The sequence below is a fragment of the Anomaloglossus baeobatrachus genome, chromosome 1, assembly GCF_048569485.1.
Source record: "Anomaloglossus baeobatrachus isolate aAnoBae1 chromosome 1, aAnoBae1.hap1, whole genome shotgun sequence".
NCBI classification, from domain to species: Eukaryota; Metazoa; Chordata; class Amphibia; order Anura; family Aromobatidae; genus Anomaloglossus; species Anomaloglossus baeobatrachus.
Window position 1 is genome coordinate 918,295,172 of NC_134353.1, and position 24,840 is coordinate 918,320,011.

General features: G+C 49.3%; 1 long non-coding RNA gene across 1 annotated transcript; it reads left to right on the forward strand.

The window, feature by feature from the left end:
* Positions 1-624: 624 nt before the first annotated feature.
* On the forward strand, positions 625-24,396 carry LOC142302075 (uncharacterized). Its single transcript, XR_012752926.1, has 3 exons — positions 625-677; positions 21,183-21,268; positions 24,154-24,396. It is a non-coding gene; the product is annotated as an uncharacterized LOC142302075 (long non-coding RNA).
* The last annotated feature ends 444 nt before the right edge of the window (positions 24,397-24,840 follow it).

Here is a 24,840-nt window from a genome sequence, read left to right on the forward strand (position 1 = left end):
CGGCCGCTGCAGGAGGCACGGTCGGATGAGATACAAAAAGCGCTGGGGATACGGAAAAAAAAAAAAAGTCACGCCAAAAATTGAGCAGGGATGTTGATCCGCGCTCAGCGGGACGCACGGACAGATGCGATACTTTTTTTTCCGTATCCCCGACGCTTTTTGTATCGCATCTGTCCGTGCGTCCCGCGGAGCGATGATCAGGGATGCACATAACGGATCGGCATCCTGCTCAATTTTTGGCGTGACTTTTTTTTCCGTATCCCCGATGCTTTTTGTCACGCCAAAAATTGAGCAGGGATGCCGATTTGTTATGTGCATCCCTGATCAGCGCTCAGCGGGACGCACGGACAGATGCGATACAAAAAGCGTCGGGAATACGGGAAAAAAAGCCCCGCCGAAAACTGACCACGGATGCAGATACGTTATCTGCATCCCTGATCAGCGCTCGGCGGGATGCACGGACGCATGAGGTGTAAAAATGGAAAGGGGATAGAGGAAAAAAAAGAAAAAAAAAAAAAAAGTTATACTCACAGTACCCAGAGGATTAGCAGGAGGAACAAAAGGCAAGGAACAGCTTTACAGCAGCAGCCAGCAGGCAGGAAGTTGGACAGCTCAGCAGAAGACCCAGGAAGAAGGACCCAGCGATGGAGGCAGATGTGATCGGCCGGTGAAGACAGGTAAGAGGACGTCGGGGGAACAGCAGAGGGGGACGGGGACAGCAGAGGGGGAGAGCAGAGGGGGAGGGGGACAGCAGAGGGGGAGAGCAGAGGAGGGAGATACCTGAGGAGCTGCAGAATAGAGATCACGGGGGAGGCCGGCAGACTGGGATGTCGGGGGGCAGACTGGGATGTCGGGGGGCAGACCGGGATGTCTGGGGGCAGATCGGGATGTCTGGGGGCAGATCGGGATGTCTGGGGGCAGATCGGGATGTCGGGGGGGAAGATCGGGATGTCGGAGGGCAGATCGGGATTTGGGGGGGCAGATCGGGATGTCGGGGGGGCAGATCGGGATGGCGGGGGACAGATCGCAGGGGGGCACGGGCAGGGGCCATTACGGGAGCGCGCAGGAGCAAATCACAAGAGCGCGCAGGGGCTGCAAGAGATCAGGGGAGGAGGGATACCGGAGGAGCTGCAGAATAGAGATGGCGGGGGGCAGATCGGGATGTCGGGAGGGCAGATCGGGATGTCGGGGGGGCAGATCGGGATGTCGGGGGGGCAGATCGCAGGGGGGCATGAGCAGGGGCCATTACGGAAGCGCGCAGGGGCTGCAAGGTGAGCACAATACTCACCGCTCCTGCTCCGTGACGTGACAGCAGCGGCAGCAGCAGCAGTGGCGTGATACCACTAGTACCAGCCAGTGCTGCACGCTGCAGACATGTTGGGGGAGGGTCCCCAGACCAGCACAGGCCTGGGGAGGGCGGCCACCGGCAGATCAGACCGCCCCACTGCACACTGATTGGAGCGATTGCGCGTCATAGCACGATCGCTCCAATCAGTGCTGCAGGGGGGGGCCACGGTGTCTGCTTGCTTCCAGCCAATGATCGGAGCTGCTGCAGCCCCGGTCCTAGCTGGATTTTACAAGATCACACTATTTTTGGCATTTTTCTTTGCCGAAAACAGCGTGATCAATGTGATTGGCGGTTCCGATTTGAACAGCCAATCACATCGATCGCCTATGGGGGGTGGCGATGCCACCCCCCCTGGGGTCAAGCAAAGGTCCCCTGCTGTAAGAAACAGCAGGGGACATCATTTGAAAGCTGTTGCTACGGCCACGGCAATCAAATGAAGTTTAGGCCGTAAAATTACGTCCCTGGTCGTTAAGTCACGTTAAAATAGGACGTAATTTTACTGCCCGCGGTCGTGAAGGGGTTAATATTAACAGCTTTATCTACCCCCAGCGTGGGGTATCTTCAGGGAGGGAAACTACGCCTCCTTGTAAGGGGTCCGTCCACCCCTTACAGTATGATACTCCTTCCATTTCAATATGATCTCTTGCACAGTGATTCTTGGGATGTTTAAAGTTTTGGAAATATTTTTGTAATCAAATCTGGCTTTAAACTTCACAATAACAGTATCACGGACCTGCCTGTTGTGTTCCTTGGTCTTCATGATCCTATCTGCGCTTTACACAGAACACTGAGTCTATCACAGAGCAGGGGCATTTATACGGAGACTTGATTACACACAGGGGATTATATTTATCATCAGTCATTTAGGATAACATTGGATCATTCAGAGATCCTCAATGAACTTCCGGAGTGAGTTTGCTGCACTGAAAGTAAAGGGGATGAATAATATTGCACGCCCCAATTTTCAGTTTATTATTTTTTACAAACCTTTAAAATAAGCAATACATTTCGGTCAACTTCACAATTGTGTCCCATTTGTTGTTGATTCTTCACCATAACATTAAAATTTTTATGTTTATGTTTGAAGCCTGAAATGTGGGAAAAGGTTAAAAAATTCAAGGGGGCCAAATACTTTCGCAAGGCAGTGTATAAGGATCTTCAGTCCTAAAGCTGACATGCGAGATTCCTAATTCCCCGGTCATCATCAGTTAGAGGCACCCATATACATTAGACTGTTGGCTGAATCTGGCAATATTAGCGGATTCTAACAACTTTTCTCTGTCTATGGGAGGTAGAGATGAGCGAACCTTTCGGTTTCGCTGAAACTTTATCGAACCGAACTTCGAACCTTTATCAAACCTTTCCAAACCCCATTGGATTCAATGGGAGGCCAAACATAAGGCACAGAAAACACCTTTGGGGGGGTCAAAAAGCTTTCAAAACCGGAAAAATACATTTTACAGTCCAGCACCACTTTTTTGGCATAGCCATTAGCTTCCTCGGCTATTGACAGAAAAAAGGTAGATGAGAAGTGGATGAGAGACAAGTGTAGGGCTGGTGCTCCCATACCCCTGCTAGAAGAGACAAGACACAACTTGGAGACCAATGTAGTAGTTGTCATGATTCACTTATGTCTCTGGTCTATGCACCCACACCTAGGAACTCTACACCATTCCAGTGTACCTGCGCCTCCTGGTGGTGAGCGTTACAGTAGTCTCAACATTCAAAATCCTTCCAGGGACACAACGGTACAGAAGCATCAATTGCACCCCTCCCCATAGGGCATTAAAAGAGCAGGGAAATATGTGTGAAGCCCCACAGGTGTTGTGTCAGTGCATTACCTTCAGGGACTCCACTCAGCTGGATCTTGTCACAGGTAGGAGATCTTCTTCTTGTCGTGACGCCACTCTCAGTATTGCGGTCAGTGGGGGGGACCGCCACTGCAGGTTGAGGGACGCCTGGGGCTGATGGTGAGTGCAGTTAGTTGGAATAGCCCCCTGAGAGTGAGGCAAGCCCCAGGGCCCTGTGTAGATGTGTAGAACTACAAGGCGCAGAATGACTCAACACAGGCAGGATGTCTTTCAGGGTTTTTACTCACAGTTGATGGCAGGGTGAGTGACCCGGGCGTAGCTGGGATGAACCAAGTGGGAACCAGGTGTCCTTCAGGCTGACTTGTGAGGGTGACTACTAACTCGCCTTCCTTAGCCCTTGGTGGTTTGGGGTAACCCCGACTTTGAGTCCCTATGGGGGTCACCCAGGGAAGATGCTGCAGCCTCTCTCCCCTTCGTTTGCCGTTTGCTTGTCGCCTGGACCAGGCCACTCCAGCTGCTTGCCTCCTGTGACCTATGGGCCCTAACTGTGGCTACGTGGCTGCGGCTTTTGTGGTGTTGTGGCGTGGGCTTTGAGAGCCCCACACCGGCAGGTTTAGCAAAAGAAAGCTGGATCTATCTCCGCTTCGGGATCTGCCGCCCGTTTGGGCCTGGTACTCTCTAGCAGTCTCCTTACTTCCCACTCCGTTGCTCTCTCTCTAGCTGAAGATGGATTTCGGGTAGCACTCCTAGTTGACCGTTCTCCCCCGTCGGTAGCCACTGCGCGGACGCTGTCAGACTACAGCAGCCCACGGGATCTGCTCCTTACTCGAGCTCCCTGGACTCTGCACTGCCTGGCTCACTGCTCCTCCTCTCCTGTTCTTGCCTACGCCACCTAGCAACCAGACTCTCTTACCACACCCCTTGAGAGGAGATGGAGGCTTTTGGCCCCCTCCACTATTCCAGTGAAGGTGAAGGCTTTTCCCCCTCCTGGGATCCCCAGGGGTCCTCTCATGGGTACATGTGTGAGACCTGATCACTCTGCGCCTGTGTACCACACCCCGGTCAGCCTTCTGGATTACCTGTATTGTACTGTCCCCAGCATGGGTGCAGTACTCAGTGGTGCCTGACTAGGTCAGGGGCGCCACATTCCCCCTTAGTTATCACCAGCACGTCCTCGGGCTGCAAGACAACATTTTAAAATGCATAAAACATTAAAACATGTAAAACATTTAAAAGCACCAGGTACCATACATCACCACCCTCCACCCACAAGTCCGTTAACCCACCCAAAACCCTCTCACGTTGGCCGCGCCTTCAGCCACTTCTGGCAGGATGTAGAGGCGGCTTACATGGGCTGGTGGTTTCAGGGTATACCTGGCCTGGTGGATCCGCACCTTCAGCCACTTCTGGCAGGATGTAGAGGCGGCCTCCACAGTTGGTGCTGACCAGGTACCCTCTTTGTGGTGGAGAGCCAGGCCCCATAAACAGGCATGCTCTCTGGTCGCAGGCGAGCCAAGGCCCTATATACGGACGGGCTCCTCCTGGTTGCAGACGAGCCAAGCCCCTAAACAGGCTGACTCTGGTGGTGGTGGTGCCCTTTTGGTGTAACTATTTACACTGCGAGAGTTTGTGGCTATAGCCAGTTCATAGCCTTAAGGTTTATTTCTCACAATAGTTTATGTGGGCACATACTTAAACGTAAACGTTGCAAAACTTCAAACTTTTCAAAACTTTAACTTGCTGTATTCTTTCTTCTTACTTTATGGGAACTTTGCTCCTTTTTCCTCCTTACCAGGGCTTGGGCCTGTAGGGCTGGGGCATCTGTTACTTGCTGTACTTTTATCGTCTGTTTCTTGATCCTTTCTTTCCTCTTCTTCAGTGTCTCTGTCTTCATCTTCTGTTGTGACTGCAGGGCTTCTGCAAGGACTTCTAGGACATGGTGCAACATCTAGGGCATACCAGCCTCTTTCTCCCTGATGCATAGTGAACTCCACTGAGTCTCCTATCTTCAAATTTCTTCCAGGGTGTCCTCTGGGCAAATGGGCTCTCACATCCCTTCGATTGACAAAAATCCCTTCCTTCACACCAGGTGATACTATAAAGCCGTACCCTGATTTGAGGCTGAAATCTTCGACAATTCCTCGACGCAGGGGTCCTCTGATCTGTGCTTTGGCTCTTCTCAGGAACCGTTTTTCTTGTAGGTCTCTGGCCGTGATGTCATCTCTCTGCTCTGGGGATGGCGGTGCAGGGGAAAACTGGGTTCTGCTGCAGCGCTGTGTCTTGCGGGCTGGATTCTGCGAAGTGCAGCTTACAAGCTCCCAGGTGGGGCGGTTGGGCAGGTCTTCTTCAGCAGGAGGTGTCAGGTCTTCCTCGTCCCAGCGGGAATATGGCAGCATCTCCGGCTCTGGGACTAGCACTGCTGCTGGCTCCGGGGGCAACTCCTCAGCTTCTTGCCCTCCTCTCCCCCTTAGTTCTTCGCTGCACTCTGGTCGTGGCAGCGCTGGGGATGAGTGTTCCTCAGCTGGCCCAGGCGGTGGACTCTTCAGCGTGGTTGCTGCAGGGGTTGCCTTAGGGGTGTGCGGAGGGAGCATGTATCGGTCCACCATCTCCTGTGGGAACTTGGCCTCCAGGTCAGCCTTCAGCTGCCAGTATGCGGAGTCTTCACCTATCAGGGATTTCCTAGTAGGGACTTCCTTAGGCTGGGGAGCGATGTCTGCTCTGGCCTTGCAGGCCGGGGAAAATGGTGATGCAATCTCTTGGCGGGCCGCGCCTGGCATGGCGGCGGCCTGGTCTTGGCGGGCCGCGCCCTGTATGGCGGCGGCCTGGTCTTGGCGGGCCGCGCCTGGCATGGCGGCGGCCTGGTCTGTGCGGGCCGAGCCTGGCGTGGCGGCGGCCTGGATCTGCATCGCTGTTGCGGCCAGTTCTTGGCGGGCCGGACTGGGCATTGCAGCCGCGGTCTGAATTGGCGTCGCATCCTCGATGGGGTCCGTGCAGGTGGAGCTGGGCGTCGCTGCAGTGATCGGGGCTTGACGGGCCGCACCTGGCGGGGCTGCGGCCTGGTTCAGCATCTCACTTGCGGCTCGGACGAGCGTCGCTGCTGCAGTGGGGTCTTGGCGGACTGGGCTCAGCAGGGTGGCAGCCTGGGTCAGCGTCACACCTGCGGCACGGATGAGTATCGCCGTGGCAGTCGGACCTTTGCGGGCCAGGCGGGGTGTCGCTGCGGCGGCCTGGATTTGGCGGGCCGCACCTAGCGCGGCTGCGGCCTCGCTCAGCGTCGCCGCGCCGGGCGCCTCTTCTGGGACCGCGGTCGTAGCAGCAGGGGTCGGAGCACTTGCGCTGGCCGGGGCAACTCTGGACTCACCCATCGGTGGCACCATCGGGATCTGAGTCGTCGCCGCTCGATCTGGCAGGCGTCGCGCGGCTCCCTCCTCGTAGGTCCGAACCGCCGCAGCCATCTCCAGAAGCTCCGTGCGTCCCTCACTGAGCTGTCGCATAATCCTGGCCTCCAGCTGATCGCAGAAGATAGCAAGCTCCCGGCACCACCAGGCAGCAGAGCCTGGTTCTGGGTATCCACGTCCGGACTCCATTTCTTCTCTCTGCAGCAGCAGGCTTGTGGCTCTCTTTCCTTCCCGCCGTCTCTGGACGCTTCCGCTCTCTTCACAAGCGAGGTCCGAACTCTGCAGGGGATCTCTGGGTAGCCACACCTCTTCGTGGGCGGTAACTTCTTCCAGCGCGGGCTGCTGTTGTTTTTCAGCGCGCTTTTCATGGTGGCAATATGGCGGCGCTTCCAATTTTCCAAGCGGACCGCCCAGGCACATGGTCACCTGTCTGAACAGGTCTAGTCCTTATCCTGTTCGTGACGCCAGATGTGAAGCCCCACAGGTGTTGTGTCGGTGCATTACCTTCAGGGACTCCACTCAGCTGGATCTTGTCACAGGTAGGAGATCTTCTTCTTGTCGTGACGCCACTCTCAGTATTGCGGTCAGTGGGGGGGACCGCCACTGCAGGTTGAGGGACGCCTGGGGCTGATGGTGAGTGCAGTTAGTTGGAATAGCCCCCTGAGAGTGAGGCAAGCCCCAGGGCCCTGTGTAGATGTGTAGAACTACAAGGCGCAGAATGACTCAACACAGGCAGGATGTCTTTCAGGGTTTTTACTCACAGTTGATGGCAGGGTGAGTGACCCGGGCGTAGCTGGGATGAACCAAGTGGGAACCAGGTGTCCTTCAGGCTGACTTGTGAGGGTGACTACTAACTCGCCTTCCTTAGCCCTTGGTGGTTTGGGGTAACCCCGACTTTGAGTCCCTATGGGGGTCACCCAGGGAAGATGCTGCAGCCTCTCTCCCCTTCGTTTGCCGTTTGCTTGTCGCCTGGACCAGGCCACTCCAGCTGCTTGCCTCCTGTGACCTATGGGCCCTAACTGTGGCTACGTGGCTGCGGCTTTTGTGGTGTTGTGGCGTGGGCTTTGAGAGCCCCACACCGGCAGGTTTAGCAAAAGAAAGCTGGATCTATCTCCGCTTCGGGATCTGCCGCCCGTTTGGGCCTGGTACTCTCTAGCAGTCTCCTTACTTCCCACTCCGTTGCTCTCTCTCTAGCTGAAGATGGATTTCGGGTAGCACTCCTAGTTGACCGTTCTCCCCCGTCGGTAGCCACTGCGCGGACGCTGTCAGACTACAGCAGCCCACGGGATCTGCTCCTTACTCGAGCTCCCTGGACTCTGCACTGCCTGGCTCACTGCTCCTCCTCTCCTGTTCTTGCCTACGCCACCTAGCAACCAGACTCTCTTACCACACCCCTTGAGAGGAGATGGAGGCTTTTGGCCCCCTCCACTATTCCAGTGAAGGTGAAGGCTTTTCCCCCTCCTGGGATCCCCAGGGGTCCTCTCATGGGTACATGTGTGAGACCTGATCACTATGCGCCTGTGTACCACACCCCGGTCAGCCTTCTGGATTACCTGTATTGTACTGTCCCCAGCATGGGTGCAGTACTCAGTGGTGCCTGACTAGGTCAGGGGCGCCACATATGGTCCATGCAACACATAGGCCTATGGTCCGGCATCAGAATTAAAAAAAGAGGACATGCTACAGTAACCAGTCTCTTGGTCACAGAATTTTTACATTATCCACAAGACATAAGTTTCACACCCATTTTGGAGTCTCATCATTAAAAATCTTTCTATTGACACAGCGGTACAGTAGCATCTATCGCCACCCTCCCCATAGGGCGTTAAAACAGCAGGGAGGTACGGTCCATACAACACAGGCTGTGGGCCAGTGTTTTTATTTTTGGACATGCATTACACTATTGACCACTAATGAAGAATCTTGTGTAAAGATCACAGATTTTTGGTTGTCCTAAATTCTTGGTGAAACCGCATTAATGACAAGTTTGAGTGGGACACTCAACTACTCGGCTCATGAGGTGTTGATCACAGGAGAAGGAAGCAACAGATGCAGTTGATTTGGTGGCCGGTGGTTGGGTAGGCATGGTAGTTTGCATTTTAACGCAGTGAGATTACCACAGTAATGCATGATGTTTGCGCATGTGCTGATTCATTCATGTGTGGCACTCCAGTGGTCCGGTTGCCACAGTAATATTGCCCTCCTCACAGGGGGTGATGTTATACCTAGAAGCAAGAGGGGGGTCTCCCATGCTAGATGCACCAGCACTCAACACCTCCTAATTCCAGACTAGAAGGGGAGCTCAAGAACCCGGTTTGAGGGGACTTTCCCTATGCATTCTGGCCTGGAGGAGGGGTTAGTCCACACACACACACACAGAAGTGAGACTGAAAGAGCAGAACAAGTCAGGAGTAGAGAAATGACGGTCGCTGTAAAGTGAGCTACGCTATAGCTTCCTCAGGGCCGACGCAGAGGACCGGACACCGGAGTCCAAGGCTGCGAGGGTACTGAAGTCCCCTTAGCGAAATCCGGAGGGCAGGAGACTGCAGGTCTTCTGGCCCACAGAGCGCCCGGGGCACAACAGCATAGTAGAGCCAGGAGCCGTGATTGCAGAAGCAGCACCAGTAAAAGGCTTGCGCTGCCTGCCATACGGGTGAGAACCAGAACCGAGTAAAAGGTAAAGGAAACTACGGCCCCTGTGTTGTTCAGTTATTGTCGGCGTCCTCAGTCCTGCACCCCAACGTTACGTCCCTTCATCATTCGTAAAGACTACTACTCCCAACAGCCCTTGGGCCCAGCGCTATCTGTGGAGAGCCATACCAATTCAGCTGCATCACCACCGACCCCAAGGGAACTGAATAGCAACGGCGGAAAATATCTGGCCGCATACCACAGGTGGCGTCACAACATATCCCATATAAATATCCTACTGCCATTTAATAAAACGACACCGTCGGGTCACGGAACAAGGCCTTGTCGCCATGACATCCTCTGAGCAGAACAGAGACAGTCCGGTATATTCACCTGTCTCCAGCCCTGCTGTCTCCAATCGCTCCTGTCTCCTGCTTCCAGGTCGGCTAATTATGATTATGAATATTCACTGCACCGTGACCTGGAAGTAGCAGCAGAGGGGAGACAGCGGCGGCCAAAGACTGCAGAGCCGGAGACATGAGCACCACAGACAGCAGCGCCGGGGGCAGATGAGTATAAGAGTGCCTGATCTCCATGTGCTATCACGCATAGCACACGGAGAACACATGTATGCCAAAATCATGGCACACACAGGGACAAATGCATCTTTAACACATCAGTGAAAAACGTGTGTTTTTGACTGACGCGTGAAAGAGGCCTTAGCCGGAGAGAAGTGCAGGAGAGAGAAGTCTGCAGAAAAATGTGAAAAAAACCAAACCGTAACTTGCCTGTGTAACATTCAAGCTATGTGCCCACAGTGGATGTGTTCCACCAAAGCTGTGTGATATCTTCAGTAAAGTTACAGTTGTCCTCAAACGTTTACATGCCCTGGCAGATTTTTTGCTTTCTTGGCCTTTTTTCAGAGAATATGAATGATAACGCAAAATCTATTTCCCACTCATGGTTAGTGGTTGGGTGAAGCCATTTATGGTCAAACTACTGTGTTCTCTTTGTAAATCATAATGACAACCAAAAACATCCAAATGACACGGATCAAAAGTTCACATACCCTGGTGGATTTTGGCCTGATAACATGCACAGAAGTTGACACAAATGGGTTTGAATGGCTAATAAAGGTAACATCCTCACCTGTGACCTGTTTGCTTGTAATCTGTGTGTGCATAGAAGCTGAGTGAGTTTCCTGGGATCCAGACAGACTCTTGCATCTTTCATCCAGCCACTAACATTTCTAGATTGTGAGTCATGGGAAAAGCTAAAGAATTGTCAACTGATCTACAGGAAAGGATAGTTGAACTGTATAAAACAGAAAAGGGATACAAAAAGATATCCAAGGAATTGATAATGCCAGTCAGCAGTGTTCAAACTGTGATTAATAAATGGAAATACAGGAGCTCTGTAAAAACCAAACCACGATCAGGTAGACCAACAAATATTTCAGCCACAACTGCCAGGAAAATTGTTCGGGATACAAAGAAAAACCCACAAATAACATCAGCTGAAATACAGGACTCACTGAAAACTAGCGGTGTAGCTGTTTCAAGATGCACAATAAGGAGGCATTTGAAGAAAAATTAGCTGCATGGTCGAGTCGCCAGAAGAAAGCCATTACTGCGCAAATGCCACAAAGTATCTTGCCTACAATGCACCAAACAGCACAAAGACAGGCCTCCAAACTTCTGGAACAAAGTAATGAGAGTGATGAGACCAAAATCGAACTTTTTGGCCACAACCATAAACGTTACATTTGAAGAAGTGTCAAGAAGGCCTATGATGAAAGGAACACCATTCCTACTGTAAAGCATGGAGGTGGATCGCTGATGATGTGGGGATGTGTGAGCTACAAAGGCACAGGAAACTTGGTTAAAGTTGAAGGAAAGATGAATGCAGCGCGGTATCAGCAAATACCGGAGGCGGCGCATGGGACGTACTTGGACGTTCCAACATGATAACGATCCAAAACACAAGGCCAAGTCAACCTGTCATTGGCTAAAGCAAAACAAAGGGAAGGTTCTGGAGTGGCCATCTCAGTCTCCTTACCTCAATATCATTGAGCCACTCTGGGGAGAACTCAAGCGCTCAGCTCATGCACAAAAGCCCAGGAATTTACAGGAACTGGAGGCTTTTTGCCAGGAAGAATGGGCAGCTTTACTATTTGAGAAAATAAAGAGCCACAATTACCACAAAAGACGTCAAGCTGTCATTGATGTTAGAGGTGGCAATAAATGGTATTAAGAACTGAGGTATGTGAACTTTTGATCAGGGTCATTTAAATGTTTTTGGTTGTCATTATGATTTAAAAAGAGAAAGCACAGTAGTTTGACAATAAATGGCTTCACCCAAGCACTAAGCATGAGTGGAGAAAAAGATTTTGTGTTAACATTCATATTCTCTGAAGAAAGGAGAAAAAAAGCAAAAAATGTGCCGGGGTATGTAAACTTTTGAGTACAACTGTACCTTAACCGTTATCCTGGACTCTATCTTTGAATTAACCCCTTGGATGTGGGGTTGTGGGCAGGAGGCAGGAGCTGCAGTGCAGGACTGGGGGCGGGGCCCACCGGAGGATTCTCCGGTGTCCCGGTGCACCAGTCCAACCCTGGTTGAGGTGTCCCTTGTTGCACTGTGGAGGTGGCAGGAGTGCAGCCCAGAAGAGGAGCGCTGCCTGGAGGCAGGGGCTCGCCTCTGCCCACGACTACGGCCCCCTGCCACCCCCACAATTGGACTCTGGAGCAACTGAGATATGTTTTGGCTGACCGATGAACATTACTTGTCTGCAATGTTCTGGAAATATACTCAAATCATCATCATCATCATCATCATCATCAATTTTTTGAATCAATACACTCCACTTTCTATTGCTCACTAACCTTTTTGTATCCTTTGGATTATATTTTAGGCAGAGGTGTAACCTGTAGATCTAAAGGCCCTTTCACACATAGAGGTAGATCTGTGGCAGATCTGTGGCAGATCTGTGGCAGATCTGTGGCAGATCTGTGGCAGATCTGTGGCAGATCTGTGGCAGATCTGTGGCAGATCTGTGGCAGATCTGTGGCAGATCTGTGGCTGCAGTGAAATAATGGACAATCAGTGCCAGGTTTGTGGCTGTGTACAAATGGAACAATATGTCCATAATTTCACTGCAACCACAGATCTGCCAAAGATTTATCTGTGTATGTGACGAGGCCTTTAGACCCCAATGCAAAACCTGTAGCCGTGCCCCCCACCTACCACGTGCCCGTTATAATATGCATGCCCTTATGTGGTAGAAGGATATCTGGGCCCCTCCAGGCGCCAGGCCTGGAGTATAACTTCTACCTATGCACTCACCTCCTTTGTAACGGATGTTCATGTTATTAATGCTGATTTTTTTTCTTTTAATATAATTTCAATAAAACATAGAAATGGATAATCAGCTTTTTGTTTTGTATTTTTTTATTTGAAAGTTGGAATTGTATAGGTTTATGATAAACTCCGTATAATCTGCATCACGTGGCCTCACATTGCACTGAGCATTCATTCTCCGTCTCTCCTTCTCAGGGCTCCAGAGACCAGCAGAAAACATTATCATCTTTAATTTTCTTGGAGACACCACCATTATGTGATGGCTGCAGTTATGTTGGATCTGTCTGTAAGGCCTAAGCCACACGGCGAGAAAAACAGTGCGAGTGGAGTGCGATAAAACATCGCATTCCCCTCGGACCAATTCTAGCCTGTGTGACAGCACACATGGGCGATTATTTTCTCAGCCCTAATCGGACCGAGAAAACAATCGCAGCATGCTGCGATTGTAATCCGAGACTCTTTCTCTCGCACCCATTCAAGTGAATGGGGCGAGAGAAAAATCGCACTGCACTCGCGGTACACCGGTGTACCGTGCGTGCAGAGCGAGAATGTCTATAGCCGGCTACACAGGCGAGAGGGAGAGAAATCCCTCCCTCCCCTCCTGAGTGCCGGCCCGCCCCCGCAGCTGAGGTCTGCTCGCACGAACGGACCTCAGTTGCAAGGACACAAGCATGACACTCGGCTCTGCTGTACTGCCAGCACGAGCCGAGTCTCATGCAAGGGGATCGCAGTAGTCCCCGTGTGGCCCCAGCCTAATTGTGGGAAACATGATACGCCAACACTTTTATAAGAAATCAATAGCTCATTTGTTTTTCCATGTGTAATGGTCGGAGAGGAGTAAACAACTTTCTGATTTCTTTTTTTTAATGTATTGGAAATGAAGGTAAGACATTATTACTGTCTTTTAAAGAGATAGTGTGACGTTAAATTGCCAACGCACGGTAGATAGCGGTCAGATATCTTCCAACTACTCCATGCATGGAAAAATGTGTGTTTTTGATGGGGGGAGATTAGAAAATCTTGACCAGTCCAACTGCCCGATTCTTCTCTCCTTCGACAGGAGGCCACCGTACACATGGGATGGCCAGCAAGTCCTGACCAAATCCTTATGCGGGCTTCCCACGATACAATCTATCGTGCGATCGCATGAGCGATCGGCGTCACAGCAACTTCACACAGCGGCCAGCCAATAGAAGCGAAGGGGCGGAGATGGGCGGGACGTAAACATCCCGCCCACCTCCTTCCTTCTGCATAGCCACGGGACGCAGGTAAGCTGTGTTCATCGTTCCCGGGGTGTCACACAGTACGATGTGTGCTACCCCGGGTACGATGAACAACCTGCGCAAAGTAAAATAAACGATTTTATAGAAATAAACGACGAATACACGATACCCGATTTCTCACCGATTTGCGATCGCTCATAGGTGTCACACGGGACGACGTCGCCAACTAAGACGGATGTGCGTCACGACAACCGTGCCCCCGACGATCTATCGCACAATAGATCTGTCGCGGGCGGAGGAGGGGACGCCGCGCTCTCCCCACTGCTCGGGTCCGGCTGCCGCGACTGCTGCGGCCTGCTGCTGCTCGGTGGCTCGAGCGACGGGCCCGATCCCGGGGACTCTAGCGGCGCTCCTCGCCCGTGAGTGAAAGGGGTTTGTTGGGTGTGGGAATTGTTTATTGTCCGTGACACCACCCACGGTTGTGGTGATTTGTAGACACCACCGCTGCTCTGTATGGGGATCCCGGGAGTGATGGTATGGGGCAGCTGGATGTTAATCCTCCCCTCCGTGGGTAGGGGGTTTGGTGGTCCCGGGGCCCAGTGATGAGGTGGGTGATGCAGGGCTTGGTGGGACGCGGGGGCAGCTCTGTGCCTTGCGGCACTGTGGTACTCACTCAGCCTGAGACGATGACACAGTTCTCGGTAAAACACACGGCTGGAAAGACGGTTCCCACGGACGGCTGCACTTGCTCTTCCCCAGTAGGTGACCGTGACGGTCCCTTTTTCCTGCACCTAAGATGATGATGGTTGCGATGGGTTACCACCGGTAACCCGCTCCCCGGCTTGGATATGGGCCGGAGGAGCCCTACTTTGCCCGCAGGCGCTGGCCCTGAGAAACTGGTGCCCTGGCGGTGGCGGTATCTCTCTGTAAAGGTTGGACTGTTGCCTTCAATCGGGACTTGGTTGTTGGGAGACAGTCCGTCCCCTTCACTGACGGATTTGGCAAATTATGGCGACTCCTAGCCTTGCCGGGATCCGAAAGGCCCCTGCCCTGGTGCTGACTGTTCTTCGTATACTGCTCCAGACCGCCGGGTCACCACCCATCCGCGGTCCTTCCAGCAACCTCCGAGCAGTCCCCCTGCGGACTATTACCGCCGTCTGCTAACCTTGCTGTCTCTCAGCCCGGGGCACACACCCGGACTAACTTCAGGCTTTACTACTCTCACTTTTCTGTCACTTCAGCTTTTCTTCTTAGCTCCACTACTACTTCACTTCTTTCTACTTTCACTTCCTTAACTCCTCTCCTTGTTTACTCCTCCACTTCCCTAGCTTAACTGCCTGGTCCTTCCCGCCTCCAGAGCTGTGAACTCCTCGGTGGGCGGAGCCAACCGCCTGGCCCACCCCCTGGTGTGGACACCAGCTCCTGGAGGAAGGCAACAAGGATTTTTGGGTTAGCTTTGGTGTTCCTAACTGGGGTGTAGGGTGTGGTGGTGTTTTGACCTGTGACCCCTGGCTTGCCCAGGGCGTCACAGATCGCCTCGTGTGACGCCCGCATTAGGTTCAGCTGACCTAAATCAAATGTGTATGGTGGCTTACTGATCCTGGACTGTAGACCATAAGGCTATGTGCACACGATGCAGAAATTTCTGCACCAAATCTGCATCTACCGGCAGGGAAAACGCTGCAGCGAAAACGCGCGTTTTTTCCACAATTTACCTAAATTTTTTTTAGATTTTTTTTTCATCTTTTTCTATTCCTTTTTTTAATACGTTGCTCTCCATGGTGAAAACACAGCTGGCATCATGTTTTTCTTGCAGATTTGTGAAAATTTACAAGCAAAAACATATGAAAAAAATGCAATTAAAACGCAACGTGTGCACATTGCCTATTATTACACTACTGATTGGGCTCTAGTTTAGAGGAAGAAGACAAGGAGTCTAGTGCCACTTCTTTCATGTAGCCATTTGAGGCTATTTTCCCAGGGGGGCATTGCATGACTTTTAGGTCTCCCACTTCCACCTTCGTGCCCTCCACAATGAGAAACTTTAGCCCTTAAATCCCCTATAAAGGCAGTGGAGATTTATCCATTACTCCATAAAAATGAATGGAGGTGGAGTGTTCATGATCGCCCACCGCTCCATTCACATTGGATTATTCATAGTCCAGGTTCTCATGATTCGTCAGGTCCCAAGTGTCAGACACCCAGCGATCGAGAACTTATCCTTTATCTGTGGATAAGGAATAACATCTAAAATTATGGCTACCCCTTTAAAGCAGATCTGTCCCAATACAAACTATATACCGGTACATTATTAAATATATTTCTGAGACTAGATGAGGTTGCTGTACTTATGTTAAAAATTCACCTTTAGAATGACTGCGTAATATTTTTCTGAAAGTATAGTTTCCTGATAATAATATTGGCTATTGAGATGTTCAGCTCTACATATAATCCTAAAATGTTCATCTTAAAGGGATTGTCTGGCCTCAAGCTATAAGGGGTACTTTGCACACTACGACATCGCAGGTACGATGCCGGTGGGGTAAAATCGAAAGTGATGCACATCCGGCGTCGCTGTCGACATCGGAGTATGTGAATCCTTTTTACTACGATTACCGAGCGCAAAAGCATCGAAATCGTATGATCGGTGTAGCGTCGGTCATTTCCATAATTTCGGAAGGACCGATGTTACGATGTTATTCCTCGTTCCTGCGGCAGCACACATCGCTGTGTGTGAAGTCGCAGGAGCGAGGAACATCTGTTACCTGCGTCCCGGCTGCAATGAGGAAGGAAGGAGGTGGGCGGGATGTTTACGTCCCGCTCATCTCCGCCCCCTGCTTCTATTGGCCGCCTGCCGTGTGACATCGCTGTGACGGCGCACGACCCGCCCCCTTAGGAAGGAGGTGGTTCGCCGGCCAGAGCGACGTCGCAGGACAGGTGAGTGCATGTGAAGCTGCCGTAGCGATAATGTTCGCTATGGCAGCTATCACCATGATATCGCATCTGCGACGGGGACTGGGACTATCGCACTCGGCATCGCTACCATCGGCTTGCGATGTCGTAGTGTGTAAAGTACCCCTAAGTCTGTAGTCACTCTTTGTGACTGCAAACTTCTGAATCCTCACTTTGTACGCTGTGAGTATTCTCCAATGCGGGTGCGGCAGGCACATGAGCGTATGTGATTTGCATACATGCTGTCACGTGCAGACTAGACTTTATCTGGCTTCGCCACTCAATGAAAGTGTATTGAGCAGTTCTGGGCACAGTCTAGTTGGAATGTGACAGGAAGTATGCAAATTTCATACTTACGATCACAAGACTGCCTGCTCTCGGCACCGGCACCAGAGCATCCTCACAACGTGCGATGTGAGGATTCAGAACTCAAGACCAGATAACCCCTACAACTAGTTATAGTCTTGTACATAGGGGCAGTATTATAGTAGTAATATTCTTGTAGATAAGAGGCAGTATTATAGTAGTAATATTCTTGTACATAGGGGCAGTATTACAGTAGTTGTATTCTTGTACATAGTGGGCAGTATTATAGTAGTTATAGTTTTGTACATAGAGTGCAGTATTATAGTAGTTATAGTCTTGTACATAGGGGCAGTATTATAGTAGTTATAGTCTTGTACATAGGTGGCAGTATTATAGCAGTTATAGTCTTGTGCATAGGAGCTGAATTATTGTAGTTATATTCTTATACATAGGGGCAGTATTATAGTAGTTATAGTCTTGTATATAGGAGCAGTATTATAGTAGTTATATTCTTGTATATAGGGGCAGTATTATAGTAGTTATATTCTTATACATAGGGGCAGTATTATAGTAGTTATAGTCTTGTATATAGGGGCAGTATTATAGTAGTTATATTCTTGTACATAGGGGCAGTATTATAGTAGTTATAGTCTTGTATGTAGGGCAGTATTATAGTAGTTATAGTCTTGTGTATAGGAGCAGTATTATAGTAGTTATATTCTTGTACATAGTGGCAGTATTATAGCAGTTATATGCTTGTACATAGGGGCAATATTATAGTAGTTATATTCTTATACATAGGAGCTGCATTATAGTAGTTATATTCTTATACAGAGGAGCAGTATTATAGTAGTTATAGTCTTGTATATAGGGCAGTATTATAGTAGTTATATTTTTGTAACTAGGGGGCAGTTTTATAGTAGTTATATTCTTGTACATAGGGGCAGTATTATAGCAGTTATATTCTTGTACATAGGGGGCAGTATTATAGCATATATATTCTTGTATAAAGAAGCAGTATTATAGGAGTTATATTCTTGTACATCTGGGCAGTATTATAGTAGTTAGATTCTTGTACATAGGGGCAGTATTATTTTAATTATAATGTATCTTGGTGTCAAGTTTGTCTCCCTAAAGCTGTTAAAAAAGTATAATTCTGTCAAACGTTTTACATAAAAGATTGGATAATTCTGTGTCTGGATAGCATTTACGTTTATACATACTCATAATAACAAATAAAACCAATATTTAGTGAGCGATGTGTCGGCTTTATGAGCGGCTTGCTCTGGGAACCAGGCTTAGAGTCAGTGATTAATGGGTCATTTGCGGTATTACGAGCTGTTACTACTGTGTGTACTCGATGCTTCTGTTGTGTTACAGGCAATTTTCCGACTCTCACAGCGAGATTCCATGTTTCACCCTCACAGGAGTGTCCATGCCTAATAATTTCACCATGTCCTGGCCTGTTCTGAGTGTGAATGTCATGTCAGCTTCACCGGATATTAGAAAATAAAAAAGTCTTGTTAAAAAGTGGAGTCTTCACTGGTCTATAACAAGTATTTCATCCTCAATGGTTCAACTAAAGTCGCCATGTGACGTCCCTGGACTAGTCAGGGTGTCACAGGGGACTGCACGCTCTTTATTCTTAGTGCAGGACTCAACCCTTCTTGGCTATGGGTCCCCATCTTGAAGTACTGCCTACACCAGTATCTACAAATCCTAGTGACACCTCACACCACACCCTGTCAGGCACACCAGCGGGCTGCTAAGCTGGAATAGGGCCGCCCACCTAGGGGTCAGGCAGGGAGGTGGGAGGTGACAGAGCAGTCGGCTCCAGGGGAACAAAGGAAGAGGAAGTAGAGAGAGGTCGGCTCCATGGGAGCAAAGTGAGAGGAAGCTGGGAGTTGAAGCTCCCAGAAGAACACAGTTGAGTGGTAGCTCTCGAGCAGTGAGGATCTAGGAGGGAGTGTCTGGCTCCCGGGGATGAGAAGATTGGGCTGCAGACGGTGGTCTGGATCCAGAGGAGTTGGAGACTCGGTCGCGTGATATTGGGACTGGGTGCCTGGACTAGTCTTGGAGGACAGTCAGCAGCTCGAGTACAATAGCCGGTCTGGGATCGAAAGCACGTCGGAGTACTGGACCCTAGGTCGGGGAGAGGCTTCAAGCAACCCGGCAATTAACCTGCGGAGGTTAGGGCCTTTATGGACTGTCCCCACGAAGCTCAGAGATCGGGGGCACTAGCGCAATGAGGGGGATAGGGCTTTCCAACCAAAGCAGCCCACTGAAATCCCAATCGTGAGCTCCTGAGAGCACAGTTCCTTCACACAAAAAGTGTGGAGCGGGGCCCGGACAGCTTTATGCCTACGGGCCACTAAGACACTACTAGGCTCCAGACCATCAGGCAGTACTGCAGGGGACGGAGACCCGGATGAGCTCCCCCAAGAGGGCAGCGGCACCCAGAGACTTGGTTTACTACATTGTCAGTGCCTGATTTCCTTCTGAGTGAGTACCTGATCACCCCCCTGCTCCCAGTGAGCCTGTGCTCCCCTGCAAACCCCTTCATCCAGTGTCCCAGGGCCTTCCCTACCCGTGGAGGGTAACGTCATCTGGCTGCCCCCATTCCATCACCCCGGGTACTCCCCGTACCACACATCACGGGTGGCGTCACAAATGATCTAATCCCCTGTAAATAATTCCCCCCCATTACATTTTAGAGTGACCCTAAGCCCCCGGGTCTGGAGACCCTCGAGTCACAAGTAGCGACACACGAATCCGAGCGGTTCGACCGCTGCTGGGGCGGTACAGCCACATAGAGACATCAATTTTGTGAGAAATCTTTCCAAGGTCGGTCACAGATCTTAATCTGGCAGAGGCATTTGCCAACTGATATTCACTTAGTAGGTCAAGGTAAAATGAGAGTGTGACTTATAGGCCTAAGCCACACGGCGAGAAATCGGTGCGAGTGGAGTGCGATAAAACATCGCATTCCACTCGGATCAATTCTAGCCTGTGTATCAGCGCATATGAGCGATTATTTTCTCAGCCCTAATCGGGCCAATAAAAAAATTGCAGCATGCTGCGGGTGTAATGTGAGACTCATATCTCTCACACTTATTCAAGTGAATGGGGCGAGAGAAAAATCGCACTGCACTCGCGGTACACCGGTGTATTGCCAGTCCAATGCGAGAGTGGCAATAGCCGGCTACGGAGGAGAGAGGGAGAGAAATCCCTCCCTCTCCACCTTCGTGCCGGCCCGCCCCTCCACAGCGCTGGCTCGCCCCTCCTGAGAGCCGGTCCGCCCCCCGCAGCTGAGGTCCGCTCGCACAGTCGGACCGCAGTCACAGGGATACTAGCATGACACTCTGCTCCTGCTGTGCTGCCAGTGCGAGCCGAGTGTCATGCGAGCATCGCACTAGTGCCCCATGTGGCCCCGGCCATATAAAAAGGCATGGCTAATTATATTCACAGTCCTTATATTAATATCACACCTGAACCAGCTAAGTATAAAAGTGTTGAGAAAGCAGATAAGTTTAAACAGCATTGAAAGGATTGAGCACCCTCTTTTTTTTTTTTTTTAAACCTGGTGTCACAGTGTGACTGTAGTATAGCGAGGGTCAGGGGCCCTATGCTGTTTCTCATGCTAGTGGACCCTAGTTAGATTGATCCCCCAAATTGGATTACCAGTCAAGGGGAAGCTGACAGCTGGGTTCTAGTATTATCAGGCTGGGGAGGCCCATGATTCTTGGGCTCTCCCCAGTCTAAAAATAGCAGGCTGCAGAGAGTAGCGCAAGAGCATGCGGCTGTGACATGTGGTGACATCATGAGTTCACCGTAGTTCAGTGCCGACGGCTCTCACGATACTTTGTGTGAGAACCGCCATGGGCAATGAACTCGGGTGAACTCAAGAGGTCATCGCAGCTCACTGACGTGGTTGTCGCACAGCACAGTGTGACAGCCGGTGGTAGCTGCTGTCCCACCCAATAGTGAACCAGTCTGTTCTTCACAGGCTGGTACAGTGAGCCTGTGAACGACGTGGGACCTCCATATGGATTACGGCAGCACGGATTAGGGTTTTGGTGGGTAATAAATTGGTGAATGAGGGTGTTTCTTGTTTTTTTTTTCTATAATAATTCTCTCTTTTTATGTCTTTCAGGTTCGCTTTGGAGGAACGTTGTGGTACCTTCTTGTGGATTATGGCGGAACTTAAAGGATTTTTTTAAAATAAATTGGTGAATGAGGGTTAGTGTTGGGGCATGGGGGTTTCTTATAAATAATTTTTTTTTGTTATTTTTTGACCATTTATAACTACTGGATTATTAATGGGTGTGTCTGATAGACACCAACTCATTACTAATAACAGAGCTTGATGCCAGCTGTTAATTCACAGCTGGCATCAACCCCATATATTAATATATTACCCTGTTTGACACCGCACCACTGGGAAGAGCCGAAATGAAGTGCCAGAAATGGTGCATCTAATGGATGCGTCACTTTGGGGGCAGCTGTGGCCTGCTAGTTTTAGGCTGGGTAGGGCCCAATAAATATGTCCTTCCCAGCCTGAGAATACCAGACCCAGTTGTGAGCTTCACCTTAGCTGATGACCCAATTTGAGCGGGACCCCAAGTTTTTTAAAAATAATTGTTTATTTAAATAATTCACCAAACAGCGTGGGGTGCCCTCTGTTTAGGGTTACCAGGTGAAGCTGCCAGCTGTGGTGTGCAGGCTGCAACCGTCTGCTTTACTGTGGCTGGCTATCAAAAATAGGGGGGACCCCATGGTTGTTTTTTTTTCAATTATTTATTTTTTGGCTAAAGACAAGGCTAAACATCCTTTAGTGGCAGATGAAAGGCATTAAAGGGTGTAAGCTTACAATATGCAGGGGGGTGGGACATCATCTAGCTATCTCGCTTTTGACAGTATGTAAAACTCCATGTTAAAAGCACATGTCCGTGTGCCGCACGGTTTTCTTGCACCCATTGACTTGTATTGGTGAGGCACGCAGGCACTCACAGTATGTTGCGGTTTGCAACGTACCCCTAATTTTGCAGGGGGAAACTAGCTCTATTGTTTAACATTGGTGCAAGTGCAATGCCATTTTATACATCATTGCACTCACAGATTTTTTAGGCACATGTCACTGAAGCCTTAGGATTGCTACATCCAGTAGATGGTGCTAGAGCCCTTGGTCTCGCACATAAACTACACAACTCTAGAAAGGGAAAAAAATGTACTTATGCATTGGCACCATTTTTCCACTAGGTGGCAGCATAAACTCAGTTCTCCTTTTTCCCCTTCACTCAATACAATGAATGTCATTCACCTCACAGGAGCTTTTCTATTGATATGTTTAAACTAATATTAGCTTATTGCAGAGCACAATGCAGCAGAGTGTGCCATAAAAATGTGCGTATCCCGACGGTGGGGCTAACTGCATCCTTTTATTGTGCTATTCCTGGAGGTGAGCTGTGACATCACCTTATAGTGAATGATAGCTCCTGTGATATCCACTTCATATACGTGTTATTAGGCATTATACAGGAGGAGGAGGTGATTTTTGAAAACTATTCTGAATGGTGGATTCTGTGTTGCTTACTATATACAAGTGTTATCTGTCGGTTTATAGGAGTGGGAGGAGGTGAGCTGTAACATCCACCCATTGTGAATGGTGGATCCTCTGTTATCTAATGGTTTTTAGAGATGTTATCAGTAGAGATGGGCAAATCCACAGATTTTGGGGTCCAACCAGGTTTAAAAAAACAAACAATATCCGGTTCAGAACCGGAATTAATCCCGAATATCTACACGTACACCAACCCCCATATAAGTCTATGGTGACCCGAAAATTGTGCTAGGGGGACTAGAGCAGGCGCATTATACTTACCGATTCTTCCATGCAGCAGAAATCTGGTGCAGATATTTCAGCACCACATTTGCATCTCCTGGCAGAAAACCGCATTAATTTCACATCTGAAATGGCTTCAAAACCTTTTTTGTGCATTTTTTTGCCAAGAGAGAGAGGCAGATTTGGTGCTGAAATTTACACACCATATTCTTGCACCAAGTCTGCAGCTCCTGGCAAACAAATTGCATCAATATCGCATAAAAAACCACATTGTGTTCTGATGCATTTTTTTGCCAGAAGATACAGATTTGGTGCAGGAATATGTATGGTGTATAAATTTCAACACCAAATCTGCATCTCTTGGCAAAAAAACCCACAGATTTCTGCCAGGAGATGCAGGTCTGTTCACCTGAGGGGAGGTCACTGAGTTCAATGATCTCACCTGAGGTCTGTTTACCTGTAGTAACAGGTAGAGTACAGTGGGAACCTCCAGCTGTGACTGCAGATAAACTGAGTGATGGCACTTCTCACAGCTCAGCCTGAAGCCACAGCGTGCAGACATGTTCTATGCCCATGCACTGTGACTTCAGTATGTAGCAGAGCCAGAGTTGTTGTGGGACCTTGTGTGGATTACGTCGCATCTGGGTGTTTTGGGGTTTAATAAATTGGTGAAGGGGGTTGTATTTTATTTCAAATAAAGGATTTTTTTGGTGTTTGTGTTTATATCTTTTCACTTACAGATTACTAATGAGGAGTCTCATAGATGTCTCCCATTATTAATCTAGGCTTTAGTGGCAGCTGTGAGTTGTCATTAACCCCTTATATTATCCTGATAGCCACCACACCAGGGCAATTGGGATGAGCTGGTAAAGGGCCGAGATTTTCGCATCTAATGGATGCGATAAATCTTGGTGGCTGCAGGCTGCTATTTTTAGGCTGAGGGGGTCCAATAACCATGGGCCTCCCTAGACTGAGAATACCAGCTCCCAGCTTTATTATGGCTGGGTATAAAAAATGGGGGGAACCGCAAGTCGGGTTTTTAAAAATTATTTATTTAAATAAGATAAGCAAGATAAGCAAGATAAGCACATGGCTGGGGACTACAGCCTGTAGCCGTATGCTTTATCTGTGCTGGGTATCATAATATGGGGGGAACCTATGATAGTTTTTTTATTTATTTTTACACAACTATAGAGAGAGTAATAGTAGAGATGGGTTTCACAGCCGCGCCAAAGGACTCCCATATTCTTCTCAGATTAATGTTTCTTTATTACATGCACAGGTCAAGTCTACGCGTTTCAGGAGAACACAGCTCCCTTCTTCAGGACAAACCAGCAAAGAATCATCAAATCTGCTGCATGCAGAGTCTATACAGCATTATATACCTCATGGGATGACGTCAGAGCACACCCACCAAAAGAAAAAAAAAAAAGGCGGGAAAGACATACTTCACAGGTCACAATGACGTAATATGGTATAAACAAATCATAATGCAATAAAATATCAAGGCTCTCTAATAAAACCTAAAACCTATTGAAATGAATTAAAAACAAAATAAATAAATTATGTTGGTGTGAAAATGTTTCTAAGTGATTTATTTATGTATAAAACGTATATACATGTATAATGGGGGAAATTGTCAGGGAAGTGTATAGTGTATAGCCAAGAACCCTGTATTAGCGTGAATTTTCCAGTCACAAGTGGACTGGGAACCAAGTGTGGGAGCGTCCAGCAGACTGTGCCACCTGTGATTATATAGATCATAGCCATACAGACAATTGTTTGAGGGAATAAAACCTTCCTTAAGAAAAAGCGGGTAGAACAACACAAGTATAGCTAGAAAAACTATTTTATATATAATAAACGGTCTATCTAAGCGGTCCCGTAATGACCGCCCAGAAATCAAAAAAAAAAAAAAAAAAGGGGGGGGAAATCCAATATGTGCCCGTTATGGTGTGAATAATTGTCT